Raw genomic sequence first — 20,113 nt, 5'->3', positions numbered from 1 at the left:
ACCTTCTAGGCCTCCACTAGTTGGATCTTCTTCCTTGTCTCCTCCTCGGCGACCTTCTGTGATTGGACAAAATCATTGGCGCACTTATCGATTGCATCCTGGGTTTGCTCAACAGCCACCCGAGCAGCCTCATCAGCTATCTTAACCATCATCAGTGCCCAGACTTCTTGATTGAGCATATGGATCTACTGATCGTGATCCTCATAGACCCGCTGCAGCTCCTTATACTCCCCATTAAGTTTGCTGTACATGGAGGTATTCCTCCTCTTCTGATGTATAACTCTAGCGGCGTAGGCCAGCTCCTAGAAAATGGAGAAGGTTAGAAAGATAAAGAAGATTCAATAGCAAAGAAATCTGATAAGAGAATGGGGATTACCTCATAAGCCCGAGCTAGGGCATTACTCTCCAACAAATCATCATCCATATCGGAGAGTGCATCTCGATCGGTTGGGGGGATGCAGTTCAATGCCATCTGCTCAGTAGCATTGGCATTACCCAAAACCTTTTCATCGACTTATACCGACCAGTTGGGAATCAACGTGTTCGGAGACAATTTTCCCTTGCCTTTGGACCCTTATAACTTGTCATCTGGCAATTTGGTGCTTCGTAGCACCGTGAGTGGACTGCTTTTATGGGGCTTAAGGGAGACATCATCCCGAGCACCGCGCTTGGCAGCTTGGTGGATCCTCACCGATAGCCCCTTCTCCTTCTTGGGCTCCCGCTAGCTCTGGCCCTTAGGAACCTTGATCGGTGAGCCATCTCCCCTCTTGGACTCCTTCGTGGGGGGGGTCCATCCCTTTCTTGGCTAGAGCTTGCTTCCTCTTCTTCTCCAACGGCTAGGGGAGGGTCACCTCGTCCCAGGTGGTTTGGAGGTTCTCCTCCATAATGAAATTCATCATGGAATCCATATCAAAATCCACTGCATCAAAGTAATAAGACAAGGTCAGTATGATGAAAGAGCCTACAAACACACACAAGGTACTCTCGTAGTCTCACCCTTTTCCAAGCAGGACATGTCTAACATATCGGTATCATCTTGTTCCACGGGACTCTTAGAGTCTATTATCAATTGGAGGGTTTTTAGATCTTCATCGTCGAGGAGTGGAATCTTGTTTCGAGCAGAGATTTTGGACAAGCACCTCTTGTTGTGAAATTTGTACCCCGAGCATTTAGCCTGAAATAATCGTTGTTTCCAAGCATGGATCGAGGAAGTAATTTTACCCATGAACTGGATACCAGATTCTCGCTAGCGTCAGAAATACCATCCAGGGTGGGAGCTGAGTGAATTGAGCAGAAAATAGCTGATGAACCGTGCAGGGGAGGGATGTCGGCCTAACTGAGTACATCTGAGGACAAAGGTGCCAACACACCTCCAGGAGTTTGGAAGTAATTGGCTAGGGGCTACACCATAATGTTTGAGAAGGCATGAAATGAACTAAGGAACAAGGGGCAAAAATCGGCCTCGAAGGAATCAGAGATAAGGCTGACCTCACCGGGGCACTTGGTATTCAACCTATCTTCAGGGTCAGCAGTCCTAAGATCAATGGACTCTGGAATCAAGTAGATTTCTCGAATCTCCACAACATCAGACACACATAAGATGGAAGGGATTTCATCTATAGTCTTTCCTATGGTGGGATCGATTTGGGGTTGGCGAGCATGATGGGCCTTCCTGTGAGGGGGGATGGATGATTTCTTTGAGGGCTTATGTTAGGGAAATTGGCCCTACACCCTATACCCTCTGAGTCATCCCTATGATGATGTTTTGATGATAACAAATAAGACTTGGACTAATGCTTGTGTTTTAAGTGTTTCTAGAGTTAAAGCATAGCACCAAGTGAGAGGGAGGGTATACAAGCGTATAAAGACCATTCTCAAAGAAGATTGAAGCTTGTAAGATAAAGTCAAACAAAGTCAAACTTTTGGAAATTTAAAGTCTTGAAGAATTGAAGACCTTGATTGAAGACTTTGTAAATTTACAAATATGTAATTTTTGTTCTTTTTGAGTCACATTTGATGTAATGCACACTCACATGCATGCATCCATCTAGAATGACCTTAGGAGGCTTTTTGACCCCCTAATCATGTGACCAAATGGGTTTGAAGTTCCCAAACCAAACCCAAAGAAATTTGGAATTAAAATACACTGAAACTGTCCAATTCGGCATACCGGTTCCTGATCTGGCATACCGGATCAATGGTGAATCTCAGGAAATGGGAAACAACAGATCAGTTAAGCATGCTGGATAAGGATCCAGCATACCAGATTTTGGATTAGTGTTGTATGCCCTGATCCGGCATATCGGATCCCAATCCAGCATACCGGATCAATATTTGACTGTTAGTTTATGACCGTTATTCCCCTGTTTCTTTAGAAAAGTAGGTAATCCGGCATACCAGATTATATATAGACTGTGGAATCCGATCCTTAATTGGATTCCTAATTGATTCTAGGTTCCTAGCCTATAAATACCCTCTTGATTAGTGTTCTAAACACCACAATTATTCATAATCAAGAGCTCTCAAGAATCAATTACTCCCTAGTGAGATTATTCACTCAAGATAAAAGAAGATTCAATCTCACTCTTGCTCCCTTCATTTGCATTAGCACTCAAGCTGCATTGATTGAAAGGTAGCATCTATTTTGCACTAAGGTCTGAGGTAATTCTAAACCTTTAGTGTTTATTTTCAACTTTATTTTTTAGTTGGTTGAGTCCTCTTGCTCAAAATCAAGAGAAGGAGTCCTCTTGCTCAATTCTCAAGAGTAGTCTTTGAGTCTTCTTGCTCAATTCTCAAGAGCAGTTGTACGAGTCCTCTTGCTCATTTAAGATTCTAAATAGTGAAATTCTTTTTAAGGTAAGAGGAGTGGACGTAGGCACATATTGGCCGAATCATTATAAAATCCTTATGTCTCTCTTCTTAGACCCCCTATGAATTGTTTCATAACAAATTACCTAAAGTGGATTATTTCAAAGTTTTTGGTTGTGGTTGTTTTATTCTTAATACTAAGGATAACTTAGGAAAATTTGAAGAAAAGGCTGATGACGGCATATTCGTAGGCTACTCCACAAATAGTAGAGCATATAGAGTGTTTAATAAGAGAACACTAGTTATGGAAGAGTCTATGAATGTTAGATTTGATGAATCTATGGCAAAAGAAAAATATAAAGACCTAGAATATGATGATGAAGATGAAATACTTGAGATTAGGAAGAGAGTTGAAAAAGTTACTTTAGATGAACCTAATGATCAAGTACATCAACTTCCTAAAGAAGTTAGAACTGTTAACGACCATCTGGCCCCTTGACCTTGTCATTGGAGACTTAAATAAAGGTATACAAACTAGGAGTAAAATCCAAAATATTTGTTCTAATGTTGCTTTTATATCTACCATCGAACCCAAGATCATTAAAGAAGCTCTTTTGGATAGTGATTGGATAATCGCTATGCAAGAAGAACTTAACCAATTTGAAAGGAATCAAGTTTGGGACTTAGTACCAAAACCCCCTAACTCCAAGATTATTGGGACTAGATGGGTTTTCAGAAATAAACTTGATGAAGATGGTAATATCACTAGAAACAAAGCTAGGCTAGTTGCTCAAGGATATAACCAATAGGAAGGTATTGATTTTGATGAATCATATGCACCTGTAGCTAGACTTGAGTCAATTAGAATGTTGCTTGCTTTTGCCTGTCATAAGAATTTCAGGTTTCACCAAATGGATGTCAAAAGTGCCTTCTTGAATGGTTACATCAATGAAGAAGTCTATGTCTTTCAACCGCTTGGTTTTGAAGACTCAAAGTTTCCTGACCATGTATACAAGCTGACAAAGGCCCTATATGGCTTAAAACAGGCCCCAAGAGCATGGTACGACAGATTGAGTAAGTTTCTAGTTGATACTGGTTTTTCAATGGGTAAGATAGATAAGACTTTATTTGTTAAACATGATAAGAATGATGTGATCATAGTTCAAATTTATGTTGATGACATTGTTTTTTTATCCACAAATGAATCTTTTTGTCATGATTTTAGCAAATGCATGAGTAATGAATTTGAGATGAGTCTCATGGGTGAACTAAATTTCTTTTTAGGACTTCAAATTAAACAAACCCCTAATGGGATCTTCATTAGTCAAACAAAGTATCTTAAAGAATTATTGAAAAAGTTTGACATCAATGGACAAAAGTCATCAAGTACTCCAATGAGCACATCTGTAACTTTGTCCAAAGATGAAAATGGAATCCTTGTTGACCCAACTAAGTATAGAGGCATGATTGGTAACTTACTCTACCTAACGGCTAGTAGACCGGATATTATGTTTAGTGTCTGTGCTTGTGCTAGGTTCCAAGCCAAACCTATGCAATCCCATTTAAGTACTGTAAAGCGAATCTTTAAGTATTTAAAGGGAACCCTAAGCATTTGACTATGGTACCCTATGGACAATGACTTCGACCTTGTTAGCTTCTCTGACGCCGATTTTACCGGGTGTCATGTTGATTGTAAGAGTACAAGTGGAACTTGTCACTTCTTGGGATCGTGTTTAGTGTCGTGGTTTAGTAAGAAGCAAAATTCAGTTACTCTTTCAACCACTGAGGCTGAATACATTGCAGTCGGACGGTGTTGTGCACAAGTGCTTTGGATGAGGCAAACCCTCCAAGACTATGGGGTAAAGTTTGACACCTCATCAATCCAATGTGATAACACAAGTGCCAGTAATCTTAGTAAGAATCCGATTTTACACTCTCGAGCTAAGCATATAGATGTTCGTCATCACTTCCTACTTGATACAGCTCAAAGAGGTGAAATCCGACTCGACTACATTGAAACCGAAAAGCAACTTGTGGACATCTTCACAAAACCCTTGAGTGAAGAACGATTCTATTCTCTTAGAAGAGACCTTGGGTTGTGTGACCCCTTTGCATAAGCTAAAAAATGTTTTTCAAAAGTCATTTTGTTTCAAATTGCTATTTTTTCACTATTTTTGCTTGAAACGGTATACTGGATCAGTTGTTTCTGGCAGTTTCTAGCCGTTACTGCTTGAAACAATATACCGGATTGAGAGACGGTATACCGGATCATTTGAATTTCTGCCCATTTTTTAGCTGTTGCAGCATTTCTTCAAAGTCTATTTAAGTCCTCTTTCTTGTCTTTTTTTGATTCACTGTTCACCTCATCTCTCCCCTATGTCATTTCATCTAAAACGTCTAAAATTCTCTCTTTCTCCTCTACTCTCTCTTACTACAATAAGTAGAAGAGGCAAGGATGTCATGCCAAAAGGGCAACAACCATCCAAAACGAGTAGAACCGGCAGTTCATCGAGACAACCTTATGCTCCTAGAGAAGATCGTCTCTTTTGCTCTTCCGAATGCCGTGCAAATCGGCCTCTTTATCTTGCTCAAAAAATTGAAGAAGGCCGTGAAGTTGACATTTTCTCTTTTAATAGCATTCGGCTTGAGAGCTTGTTCAAGGATATCGGTTGGACCCTCTTCTCAACATGGATGACCTCTGCTACCCTCAATTAGTCAAGTATTTCTACACAAACCTCTATTTCAGCGGAGCGGATGAAACTTTGAAACTTCACTCTTATGTGAAGAGTACTCACATGGAGCTCTCCATTGCCACTTTTGCTAGTTATCTTGGACTTTCTTGCGATGGCCCCCTGCATTTTTTGGACTCCTAAAAGCACCATCTTCAGGGATATCATCGACCATGAAGAAGTCTACTCTTCCATCTTGAAGGTTTATGATCCACAGGCAGCAACAGTGATAACTGGAAAACTTCGCCTCTTTCCCCATGTTATTTCATACATTATTCCTCGGGGAGGCAATCGAAACAAATGTCTCACTCCTCAAGCCTATCTCACTTATTGTGTTTACACCTCTACACCTCTTTGTCTTTCTGGTTTCATCATGAGGTATATGGAATCTTGTGTTCACCCCCAAAAGCACACAAACCTACCGTATGGGAGACTTCTCACTCATCTCTTTAAAGCTTTTGATATTGATCTTTCTCGAGAAGAAGAATCCTCCGTGACTTTTCAACCCATTACCCGTAATAGCTTTCATACTATCGCTATTCCCTCTCCTTTTGAGGTGTTTGTTGAAGAAGAGGAAGAATTGGATGAGAATATACCTCCTCCGCGTCAAGCTCAAGAAGGAATTCCAGCTTCCTTACAAGACTGGGTGTCAAGCATCGATGACTACATGGACGAAGCAAATACACGCATAATGGAACTTGAATTTGGCCAACAACGAATTCAAGATGAAGTAGCTTCTCTTCGAAATGATGTGTGGATCGGATTTGACTCACTCAATGTGCGCCAAGATAAAATTCTTAATGTTATTCAAACTCTTGCTTTAAATCTTGGTCACCTCTCTCTTGACACACCGGGTGCCACTCCTCAAGGAGTTCATCCACCTTTCCCCGGTGCAACAAGTTCTATTCCACCTCTTCCTCCTTTTGATCCTACCTCTTAAGTTGTGATGCCCCTCTTTTTGATAATGTCAAAGGGGGAGAAGTGTTGAAGTTGGGAATTTGCTAAGTTATGTGTTTATGTTTTATGTTTCATGGCTTTATTGTAATAAACTTGCTTGGATTAAAGAATTGTTATTATGAATTGTTATCCCTTCCATACATCATTGCTCTCTCCATTATTTATCTTTTGTGGATTATTTGTCATCATCAAACAGGGGGAAATTGTTAGGGAAATTGGCCCTACACCCTATACCCTCCGAGTCATCCCTATGATGATGTTTTGATGATAACAAATAAGACTTGGACTAATGCTTGTATTCTAAGTGTTTCTAGAGTTAAAGCATAGTACCAAGTGAGGGGGAGCATATACAAGCGTATAAAGACCATTCTCAAAGAAGATTGAAGCTTGGAAGACAAAGTCAAACTTTTGGAAATTTAAAGTCTTGAAGAATTGAAGACCTTGATTGAAGACTTTGTAAATTTACAAATATGTAAATTTTGTTCTTTTTGAGTCGCATTTGATGTAATGCACACACACACACATGCATCCATCTAGAATGACCTTAGGAGGCTTTTTGACCCCCTAATCATGTGACCAAATGGGTTTGAAGTTCCCAAACCAATCCCTAAGAAATTTGGACTTAAAATACACTGAAATTGTTCAATCCGGCATACTGGTATGCCAGATCAATGGTGAGTCTCAGGAAATGGGAAACAGTAGCTCAGTTAAGCATGCTGGATAAGGATCCAGCATACCAAATTCTGGATTACTGCTGTGTGCCCTGATTTGGCATACCAGATCCCAATCTAGCATACCGGATCAATATTTGACTGTTAGTTTATGACCGTTATTCCCCTATTTCTTTAGGAAAGTAGGTAATCCGGTATATCGGATTCCAATCCAGCATACCGGATTCCAATCCAGTATACTGGATTATTTATAGACTGTGGAATCCGATTCTTAATTGGATTCCTAATTGATTCTAGGCTCCTAGCCTATAAATACCCTCTTGATTAGTGTTCTAAACACCACAATTATTCACAATTAAGAGCTCTCAAGAATCAATTACTCCCTAGTGAGATTATTCACTCAAGATAAATGAAGATTCAATATCACTCTTGCTCCCTTCATTTGCATTAGCACTCAAGCTGCATTGATTGAAAGGTAGCATCTGTTGTGCACTAAGGTCTGAGGTAATTCTAAACCTTTAGTGTTTATTTTCAACTTTATTTTTTAGTTGGTTGAGTCCTCTTACTCGAAATCAGGAGAAGGAGTCCTCTTGCTCAATTCTCAAGAGTAGTCTTTGAGTCCTCTTGCTCAATTCTCAAGAGTAGTTGTACGAGTCCTCTTGCTCACTCAAGATTCTAAATAGTGAAATTCTCTCTAAGGTGAGAGGAGTGGACGTAGGCACATATTGGCCGAATCACTATAAAATCCTTGTGTCTCTCTTCTTATTGTTTATTGCTTGTCTTTACTCTTCTCTATTTACAATTGTTTGTGTTATATTTTCGCATAGTTTTTAATTTTTCGAACCTACACCTATTCACCCCCCCTCTAGGTGAATTCACAGCTTACTAGAAGAGGTGCTGGCAGAAGCACCAGTGTGAATACGGTGAACAGCAGTAGGCTCCCTAAGGGGGACAACGGTAGCATCTCTAGTCATTGAACCATGGACCGATCGATCTAATTCTCAAATAAGGAATCTGTCTCTCTCACAGCTTTAGAGGCCGAGACATTCTTAGAACATGACATTTCTAGATAAAAGAAAAGGGAATCAAAGGCAGAAAGGAGAGGAGAAGAACTTACTCGAGTAAGAAGAGTCTAGCTGAAGAGAAAAGTATAAAGTGCGAAGAGTTCTAAGGCTTCAAGGATTGAAACAAAGATAAAGAATCAGAACTCTTAAGCTTTAGAACTTGGAAAGGATGAAGAAGAAAGACCCCAGGAGGATAGAACCTTATATACCTTGGGGAAAAAGGTTAGACGGCTCGGATCAATCCAATGTGCACATTTGGACAATCACGATGCAACCGAAAAATCAAAGTGGGAACTTGGTGAACACGTGTCAAACCTTCGGGAGACGTTTCGTTGACAAGGTAATGCCAGGAGCTTACAGGTTTCGAATTTGAACTTTATGACGTCCTTTCAAGTCCCTCAAAAGACATGAAATCTAAAAGATATTTTGGATCCACATGCTAGAGATAACGAATGGCGGCACCCTTTTTGAAACCCACATTTCCACTTCATATCCAAGGGTAAAATCGTTAACAGCCAAGACACATTTCAGAAGTGAAATTTCCATCCCGAAGTGAGGGCGATGCTCGCTGATACCAAATACTTGCGAGGTTAGACAAAAGTTGGCCATCAACGAAAGTTTACATCGAAGATAACCGATAAGCGAGCATGATGATCGGTACAACGATACTCGAAAGAATTATGAAGTCCTCCCTATGCCTTGTCTAAGACAATGGGAGTAGGGGGCAAATGATACACCATATTTTATCCACCCAATCCTAAGGTGACACCTAGAAGCTTGAAGCCCAAGAAGCACGTTCTGCCCAAGATTCGCATATCACGTGCAGGGTGGTTAAACCGGTATAGGCACATCAGCATAGACGATTAAGGAAAATCCTAAAGGCGTTATGAACGGTAACTGCAATCCATGTATAGAAAGATTCCTAACCAAGAACAACTCAATCTCTAGACGAGGAAGGAAACTTATGGGGAAGATCTTTGTAAAGGGGATTGGGGTGAAATTCGTATATATAGAGGCCCTTGAGCCCTAGTTAAGGGGAATCAATCAATAGAGAAATCAAGACTGTTTCCAGAAGAGTTCTTCATTTCCATTATAAGTTTCAGTGTTGCAGAGAGGGAAACCTCATAGCTAGGCAAGCATCTTTCTTTGTGCAACACATACTAAAACCCAATAGGGATTCTTTGAGTAAGTGAGGTAGGATACAAAAGAGAGGGGCCTGCGATTGGTATACAGGGATGTATGGATCCATTCCCTTCGTTTTTAGGGCATGCACGCTGGAGCACATAGTCGGGGGTTTTATATATGGTCCTCTAGTATGAGGGAGAAGGAATGCATCGTCTCAGGAGTATGGTGTCAATTCATCGGGGGATGGGGGTCATGAAATAAAATGAAATGGAGTCGCCACCTAGGGTTAGGGCCTAGGACCCATTGTTGTAGCCCTAGAAGGGTTACGAGACTTCGGTTGGTCTGGTCAGAGATTCGGGTAAGAGGTCAGGTTACGAGAGTGGGAAGGTGTTAGGCACCCACCTTGCCCGGATGAACCAGTCTTTCTACTAGATGCTTGTTTTTGAATATTCTCCCATTATGAATGTCCTATTTCCATATGTATGGCTAAATAATGATGTACAAACTATTTAATTAAATTAAACTATGTTATACTAACTACTATGCACTACACGAGAGTATTTAAAAGGACTACATTGTATTGGAATTAAAAAGTTGACGAAAGAAATATATAACTGTACACTTTAAATAAATGCAATTATGTAAGACGGACTCCGTCCCCAGCTCAGGTGGAGGCAAAAGACTAGCTTTATCCCTTTGTCGGACAGAGTAACGGCTTATGGGTGTTGGATCTTAAGATCTTAGACAGAATAACAACATTCCAAGTCTTTGGAAACTAGGAGCTCAAAGGTTGAACAAAGTGGCTACGCCACAGGAGGTTTCCCAGATTCGAGCAAGAAAGGGTCGAGGAAGCCAGACTTGGATAGCCCAAACTTCGGACAGAGAGACGAGGCTCGAAGACTCGAAGTCGGATTAGGGAAGAGCTTCGAAACAAGGAAACAAGAAAAAAACTAGAAAATTGGAGCTTTGGGGGTGCCTCCTCTCCCACAAACTTGGATTTTCCAAATTTCTTTCTTTGATGTTATGTGGAAAAACTCCTTTATTAAATGCCCTAGCCATTCTGAGTTGGTATTTCTTGAGCTGATCCATAGCTTTCATTCTCTTTTCATCAAGGAGGTTAAGCTCATCATGTTTGGCTTGCATCCATTCTCCTTCAGACAATTTGCTTTCCATCAATACTCTAAGAGACGGTACTTGGATTTCTACAGGTAATACCGCTTCCATCCCATAGACCAAGGAAAAAGGGGTTGCCCCAGTAGAGGTTCGATAGGCCCAATCCTTATGGATATCAGCCATTTTTTACAATATGACTTTGACATTCTTGTTGGTTGCTTCCACTGCTCCATTAGTCTGTGGTCTATAAGTCGTGGACCGTGTAGGATTAAGCGCTTGCCAATCCCCTAAAAGATGCCTTGTGAGGGAATGTATAACTTTAATTCCTTATTGCACACTAGCCAACGCGCATTGCTCCCTGGCCCGAGCCAGGATCTGGACAGGGTATTTTGGGTCACCCCCAACAATCTCCCCCCAAATGCATGCCTAATAACAGAGCACCCATGGCACCGAGGAGACTCGAACTCGCGACCACCTGCTCTGATACCAATTGTGAATTCACCTAGAGGGGGGGTGAATAGGTGAAGGTTGAAAAATTAAAAAAAAAGTATGTGAAAATAACCACGGAAAGACAATCAATTGACAAGCAATAATTAAAAGAGAGGCACAAAGATTTATAGTGGTTCGGCCAACACGTGCCTACGTCCACTCCTCTCAACTTAGAGAGAATTTCACTATAAGAATCTTAAGTAAGAGCAAGAGGACTCGTACAACTACTCTTGAGAAACGAGCAAGAGAACTCAATGAAAACTACTCTTGAGTTGATGAGCAAGAGGACTCAATCTTCTCTTGATTCCGAGCAAGAGGACTCAACAACTACTTAAAGTAAAAATGAAATACTAAGGGGTTTAGAATTATCTCAAACCTTAGTAAAACAAGTGTTATCTTTCAAACTATGAAGCTTGAATGCTAATGAGAATGAAGGGAGTCAAGTGAGACTGATCTTTCTTGGATTGGTTGCTTAACTTCTCACTTGGGAGAGACTTGATCTTGGAGGCTCTTGATTGTGATTAATAATTATTTTTAGAGCCTTAATCAAGAGGGTATTTATAGTCTAAGAGGCTTGAATTAATTAGGAATCTAAGTAAGGATTGGATTCCATAAGCCATAAATAATCCGGTATGCTGGATGGGAATCCGGTATGCCGGATCACCTAATTTCTATTTTAAACATAAGAGTAACGGTCAAATTAAACTCAGCAATACATTGATCCGGTATGCTGGATAGTCATCTGGTATGCCGGATCAGGGCATTGTGCAGGCAGGGCAGGATCTGGTATGCTGGATCCTTAACCAACTTTCATAAATGAGCCACTATAACCATTTTCCTGAGACTTCCATTAATCCAGTATGCCGAATCAAGAACCGGTATGTCGGATTGGGCATTTTCAGTGGAAATAAGTCCAAATCCAATCAAAGATGGTTTGGGGGGGTTCCAAACTCAAATGATCAAATGTCTAAGGGGTCAATTTACCACCTAAGGACATTCTAAATGGATGAATGCGTGTGTGTGTGCATTACATCAATTTGTGACTTGAAATTACAAAAAAGGCAAGATTACAAAGTCTTCAATCTTCAATAGGCTTTATTGGTCTTCAAGTATTGACTTTTGACTTCCATGTCTTTGGAATCATTTTGAGCAATTATCCTTATATGCTCTTATGCATTTGTATACACTCCCCCTCACTTGGTGCTATGCTTCAAAACTGAATAACTAAAACACAAGCATTAGTCCAAGGATGGTCTTATTTGTTATCATCAAAACATCTATGTCATCTTAAGGATGACTTGGAGTGTATAGGGCCATTTGCATTTCCCTAACAACCAGGGGAATGCCAGAAGAGAAATCAAGTTGTTACTGGGGCAATCTCTATCAAAGATGATGGGGCATGAGGAAGAAAGTTTATTTCCCTGGGGTAGTCTACCAGGAAAGGGCATCTAAAATAAGAGGGGCATCCTGTCCATGGAGATCAGTTCCTAATCATTGAAGAACCTCAATGACCACACGAAAAAGAAAGATAATGCTACCCATGGAGGAAGGGAAGAATGACCTATCCACCCATCTTGGTCGCATCCATTCTGATCTACTGGGGCAAAGTTTTGCCGATTCGATTTTGGCTCCTCGACGTCTATCGAGTCTATGTGAGTAACAGGAACGTGAATACTATGCCTACATGGAATTGTGCAATAGGATTTCAAAATGAAATACTTTTGCAAATAAAATGTTTTTCAAAAGGAAAAAAAAAGAAGGGTGAATCACAACCATGGAAAATGTTAATCTTTACCTAGGTTTTTGGTGCTGTCATCACATTTATGTACTAACCATTTGTGAAGAACCGGTGTTGTGCAGTATAGAAATGAAGGATATTTGGTAAGCATTTATGATTGTATATGATTGCTTTTCATTTGCCCATATTTGCATCATAAATATTTGCATAATATTGATAATTTCATCTCTTTACATGAAAAAAAAAAAAATTCATCATGCATAAGAATTGCATTATCACATGTTGTTTAAACGTTGATTTTTGTTGCACTCACATACAACCTGATCTCATATCATTTGGCTCCTACCACACTCACGTATGGCTTGACCAAACCTTCGATCTCTTCTGCACTGTTATGCAATTTGATTATTCGACCACTGCTGGATTCATCAATGACCTTTAAAAATTTTGCACTCTTGTGCAACTTGATCCTATTAATCTCTACTATACTTGTGTATAGCTTGATCATTTATTAAACCCACTGTACTCGTATATAGTTTGACCGCCCTACGAATTTGATCCTCCTTGTACTCGTGTACAAGTTAATCATTGACTTTACTGATCCTCGCTATACTTATGTGTAGTTTGATCGTCCCATGAATCTTTGATCTCATTGGTACTCTCATTCAAATCAATCCATCAAAAGATCAAATCCGGTCGAGCGATGCTCAAATGGTCACACATAGTTCTTCTAATCTCCGGTATACTCACGTATAGACTGACCTCCTATGGTCCCTTGATTTCTACTATACTCACGTATAGTCTGACCTCCCGTGGTCTTCTGATTTCCACTATACTTGCATATAGACCGACCTCCCGTGCTCTTCTAATTTCCAATATACTCGTGTATAGTCCGACCTCCCGTGGTCTTCTAATCTTCTATACTCATATATAGTCCAACCTCCTAGAGTCTCCTAATTTTTGCTATACTCGCGTATAGTTCAACCTCCCATGGTCTCCTAATTTTTGCTATACTCGCGTATAGACCGACCTCCTGTGGTCTCTTGATCTCTTCTATACTCGCGTGTAGTCCGACCTCCCATGGTTACTTGATTTTCGCTGTACTCGTGTATGGACTGACCTCCCGTGTGGTCTCTTCATTTCTGCTATACTCGTGTATAGACTGACCTCCCATGGTCTCTTGATCTCTTCTATACTCGGGTATAGTCTGACCTCCCATGGTCTCCTAATTTTTGCTATACTCACATATAGTCCGACCTCCCATGGTCTCCCAATCTCTGCTATACTCGTGTATAATCTAATATCCTGTGGTTTTTTGATCCCTGCTATACTTGCGTATGGCTCAATCACTCGGTAACCCCCGTCTTTCCAGTTATTAGGCCATCTCATCAAACTTTTTTCCCTAGTGGTCACGATGCCATCTCATCGTTTACATTTCTAAAAATTGGTCGTGATACCACCTCATCATGCTTCTTTTCCCCAGCCGATCGCGATGCTATCTCATCGTTTACATTTCAAAATTTGGTCACGATGCCGTCTCATTGTTACACATTTCAAAAATCTGGTTGCAATGCCATCTCATCGTTCCCATTTCAAAATCCAGTCACGATGTCGTCTCATCGTTACACATTTCAAAACTCAGTCGTGATGCCGTCTCATTGTTGCACATTTAAAAATTCGGTCGCAATGCCGTCTCATCGTTACACATTTCAAAAATTGATCGCGATGCCATCTCATCCTTACACATTTCAAAAATCCGATCGCGATGCCATCTCATCGTTTCACATTTTAAAATCTGGTCGCGATGCCCTTTCATTGTTCACATTTCAAAATTCGGTCGCAATGCCATCTCATCGTTACACATTTCAAAATCCGATCGCGATGCCGTCTCATCGTTCACATTTTAAAAATTGGTTGCGATGCCATCTCATTGTTACACATTTCAAAATTCGGTGGCAATGCCATCTCATCATTTGGTCGTGATGCCATCTCATCATTTGGTCGCGATGCCATCTCATCGTTCTGTCACGATGCCATCTCATCGTTCAGTTGCAATGCCATCTCATCCTTTGGTCACGATGCCATCTCATCATTTGATCGTGATGCCATCTCATCATTTGATCACGATGCCATCTCATCGCATGTCCCCATGGAAAAAATTTTGTCAGTATACCTTTCAAATCTTGTATTGCTCAAAACTGTTGCCCCTTTTTGATCTTTTGATCACCCATTTGCCAAAATTGGTGTTCAGAATTATAAAAGGAATTTCCATCAAATGGTTTATCGAGATAGGTTTTATCATTCACCGAGCGATTTACTGAGTTAGGTTTTATTGTTCAAAACCTCTATTACCTATGAGCAAAGTGACGGTAGTAGTTGCTCAAGAGATTTATCGAATGATTTACTGAGACGCGGTTTTATCGTTCAACTCTACCAACTATGAGCAAAGTGGCGATGATGCATGCTCCTGGTGATAAAATCAAGTGGTCTTTAGTCTTTGCCCTTCGACTGTTGGCACAGGTCTCGGCCAAAGAGGGGCAAACTATAGATGTTGAATTTTGCCACCCCCCCCCCCAGCGATGACGACCACCGAATGCGAAAGACTGGCAATATCCTTCAAAAACCCTTTCAAGCATACCAGGCTACCTAAAAAACCCTTGCCTCCACCCCAAAAGTCAACAAAACCCAAAAAATGCGCCAAATCGATCGAGTACGGTCTTGCGCATGCCTGAGGCACTGTTTGGCGGCCCTGTACATGCCCGCAGCACTACCCGACTACCCTGCACATGCCCGCGACACTGCCCAACAGCTCCACACATGCCCGTAGCACTGCCAGGTGGCCCCGCAAGGCCACGGTACTGCACGGCAGCGTTGGGCACAGAGCTACGGCGGTGCATGGCGATGCTGCACGCAATGCTGCAGCGGTTCACGGCGGGGCTGCACCCCAAATTTTTCTCCCCCTACGGCGCTGCATGGCAACGCCGTGCCTCGAATGGTGACGCCCCCAAATCCCCCGTGGCCCCGGCAGATGAACTTTTGCCTATAAATAGCCCCCACCCCTTATTTCAACAAGGTCTCAAGTGGAGGAGAGGGGGGACCTTAGAGCTCCATTTCTTCAGTTTTTTTTACCTTTTTCCTAGTTTTGGGGCCCTGCCCCTATCCAATTTTGAGCCTTCGAGCCTAGTCCCTCTATCTAGAGTCTGGGTCCTCTGGAACCACCTTCCCTAACCCGGTTTTGTCCAAAACCCCTAACCCTCCCATGGCCTAGTCACCTTGCCTGATGTCCTAATCCCCAGTTTCCAAAGCGCTTTTCAACGCCATTATTCTGTCCGAGGTCCTAGTATCCGACGCCCGTGCACTATTACTCTGCCCGATATTTGAAGAAGCCTGGCTTTTGAAGCTCTCCGACGTCGTTATTCTGTCCGAGGTCTTAGCACCCGATACCCGTACGCCGTTACGCTGCCCGATCTCGGTAAGTACTCCCCAAATATTTTTTCGACGCCATTATTCTATCTAATATCCAGGTAACTACTTTTCGACGTCGTTACTTTGTTCGACAAAGGACAAAACCAGTCTTTTGCCTCCACCTGAGCTGGGGGATGCGATTCGTCTCGTATAACTGCATTGATTTAAACGCATATAGGTATTTAACTCTTTCATCACATTTTAATTCTGTAACAATGTAGACTTTTAAATTATGACTCTGTAGTGTACAGTAGTTAATTTAATTAAGCAGTTTGCACATCATTTTAGCCATACATGTGGGAATAGGACATTTATGAAGGAAGAATATTCGAATACTAGTATCTAGTAGAAAGAACGGTTTTGTCGGGCGAGGTGGGTGCCTAACACCTTCCCACTCTCGTAACCTGACCACTGACCCTGAATCTCTGACCAGACCAAACGAAGTCCCGTAGCCCTTCACTAGGCTACACCAATGGGTCCTAGGCCCTAATCCTAGGTGGCGACTCAGTTTCATTTAATTGTATGACCCCCATCCTCTGATGAATCATAACATTTGAGAAGACGCATTCTCTCTCTCTCCAACCAAGGAGCATAACCCAACCACATCCGGGGTCTGGATCCTCACAGCCACATTATTTAGACAGTGTATCCTTTTCCTAGGGACAATCGAGGCTACATTTTTTGATACACTGATCTAAATGGATATGCAACGTGCATCGAGGGACATTCAGGGACAATCAAGGGATAAATAGAACTCTTCCCCTAATTGGTATTCTGCATTAAGAGAAAGTATGCTGATGGGATTTCCACTTTCGGCCTTAAAAAGCTACGAGGTTAGTTTGTGGCGAATCCTAGTCGTACATGGTCTAATTTCTTACATAATGCATGTAATAGGTAGGTTGATAGGACAGAACAAGGTCACCCTTGACAGGACCGATATACCTATCACTCGTGATAGTGAATTGCGGGTATGTCGTTCTTTTGATATACCTAGGGAATAGATCACGCAATCTCAGAGTAATCAAAATAGTGCCCTTTTTGAGTAGTGGAGTACCCCATGACACACTAGCGAATACCCTCGTTGATAATTCTACACTCGTACAATAAATTTCAAGGGATATGGCTTCGACCATGAATTACCCATGACTATACATGGGATTCAATGTCTAACCATAGGGCTGTACCTGTGTTCCCATGATGTGTTGTGTGTGCGTGATAGTGGTGTAGGAAGCCAGTATCATCCAATCTCAGAGTACTTAGTATGATATGCCCCATCTCCCCGGGGGTAGAGGCACAACAGGGAGTACCCTCATCGTTTGATTTCATTTTGAACACGATGCATGATGCAGTTAGTACAACAAAAGGGGTCAGCCAAACATGTTTCAACCAATCAATGTAAAAGGGAGAAAATTCTTACGTTCAATGGTAGCATCTAGTATTGAAAGCTTGACCATCAATCCCCAGTGAAGTCGCTAGTGTGAGGATCCGTTCCCTTTTTTTTGGGGCACGCTCACGGGTGTGCGCAGTTGGGGGTTTTATATATGGTCCTCTGGTATGAAGGAGAAGGAATGTGTCTTCTCAGGAGTATGGTGTCAATTTATCAGGGGATGGGGGTCATGCAATAAAATGAAATGAAGTCGCCACCTAGGGTTAGGGCCTAGGACTCATTGTTGTAGCCCTAAAAGGGCTACGAGACTTCGGTTGGTCTGGTCAGGGATTCGGGGTAAGTAGCCAAGTTGCGAGAGTAAGAAGGTGTTAGGCATCCACCTCGTCCAGATGAACCGGTCTTTCTACTAGATGTTTGTTTTCAAATATTCTCTCTTTATGAATGTTCTATTCCCACATGTATGGCTAAATAATGATGTACAAACTATTTAATTAAATTAAACTATGTTACACTAACTATTGTATTAAAAAGTTGACAAAAGAAATCTATAACTATACGCTTTAAATAAATGCATTTATGCAAGATGGACTGCGTCCCCAGCTTAGGTGGAGGCAAAAGACTGGCTTTGTCCCTTCATCAGACAGAGTAACAGCTTGCGAGTGTTGGATCTTAAGATCTCAGACAGAATAACGGTGTTCCAAGTCTTATCCATCCACAGTAGAGTGAGATCACTAGTAGGGAAGGAGCAAAAGATAAAAACCTATGAAAACTAAGGGTAAGTAATTGGTTTATACACAAGCATGGCGAGTGGTAGGATTGCAAAGGTTTCTCAGGAGGACCAGTCCCTCTTTGGAGATGCAGATGATGATGATGATCCTTAGAGTGAGCATAGAGGGAATCTCTTGGAAGGGGAGGGCGTTCCAAGGTTGGCTCCTAAAGCCCAGTTGTCCAGGGTGGAAAACAAATCTTTTGCAGATGCGGTAGGGAAGTCTTCTCTGCCTGATGTATCAGTGCTTCCCTCTTCGGTTCATGAAGGTGGTATTACGCGAGTTAAGATCCCTCAGGGGAAGTATGAATCTCAGATACAGAGATTCAGATTTGCATTGATTGGAAGGCTAAACTTGCAGCAGGTTAACTTTGCTCATTTGAAGGAGGCCATTAAGAAAACTTGGAATCTTAAGAGTCTGTGGATACTGTTCCGCTTGGCAAGGGATTCATCATTTTTTGGTTCTCGTCGGCGGCAGATATGATTATGATTTGGAGGGGTAGTCCGACAAGGGTGGGGAATCAATTGATTCGTTTTCAGAGATGGCGCCCTGATTTTAATGTGAATGGGAATCACCAGTCATAAAAGCTGGTCTGGGTTCATTTTCCAGACTTGCCATATGAGTATTGGCATCCCGATATCTTGCTTTCGTTGGCTAAGGAGTTAGGCACTCCGGTGGCTCTAGATAGAAGAACCAGGGAGGGTTCAGCTGACCTCTTTGCTCGAGTTTTGGTGGATATGGAGCTCTCTATAGACAGACTTGAGGAGATTATGGTGGAACGTCAACACTGTGGTTCGTCATAGCATTTTTGGTTCCGACAGGTGGTTGTATACGAGGACAATATGGAGCATTGTGGATTCTGCCAGAGGGTGGGTCACGTGTTTAGGAATTGCATAGAGAGGCTGGATGTGGAGGCAAAGAAGGCATTGAACAATCAAGTTGCTCATGAGGGTGGGGATGACAGAGCAGCTGATGGTAGTGAGGGCTCTTCGTCTAGGCCTCGCTCTTATCATTCTACAGGTGGAGGAGGTCTTGGGATGTCGCCGACAGCCTCAAGGGTGTCGGATTCTTTTCGTCCAAAGGAGAGGAGAGACATTGGAGATAGGGAGTTGCTTTTGGTAAGGAATCCTAGTGGGGGGGATGTTGTAAATAATATCCAATCAAATTTGAGAAGAGCCTTTGAAGATGGGGAGTTATCTTTGGCAAGGAATCCTATTGGGGGGGGGGGGGGGAATTAGTAAATCTGTTTCAATCAAATGTGGCCCTTTTGGAAGGAGATATTGGGGTTGCTAGTTTGGGCGCTGGTTTTGTGGAGAATGGAGTGGAGAGGAATAATTATGGTTATCCACGTCTTATCTCTCCCAACTCAAATTTGAATGGAGATATTTCAAAAGGTGTTTCGGTTTCAAATTCACCACGGTTTGATGGAGCGGGTCTTGGAGTTGGTGAAGGTGAATCGGGTTCAAGTAACATGGACAAGTCTAGTGCTGGTTCTGGGTCTCGTGGGTCGGGTTATGACCAATCTGAGCAAGAGGAGGTGCAAGGCGGGTGGACTCAGGTGTTGGGTCGAAAAAATCGGGATGGGCGTAGGAATACTCATCAAGGTGTTCGTGTGGGTTCCCATATGGTAACTCCAGTTATTGGCAGAACTCAAAGTCAAAAGAATGCAACTCTTGGTGTTAAGGCGGTGGACATGGCGGTAGAAAAACATCAGGTTGAAAAGGAGTTAGGTGTGGGGCTGTAGAAATTTCCTTCTCCCTTTTCGCCAGAGGAGGAGGCTCTGTTGGCTCGTGTGGCTGT

This window comes from Telopea speciosissima, chromosome 10 (assembly GCF_018873765.1).
Source record: "Telopea speciosissima isolate NSW1024214 ecotype Mountain lineage chromosome 10, Tspe_v1, whole genome shotgun sequence".
Classification (NCBI taxonomy): domain Eukaryota; kingdom Viridiplantae; phylum Streptophyta; class Magnoliopsida; order Proteales; family Proteaceae; genus Telopea; species Telopea speciosissima.
This window is presented reverse-complemented; position numbering follows the sequence as displayed.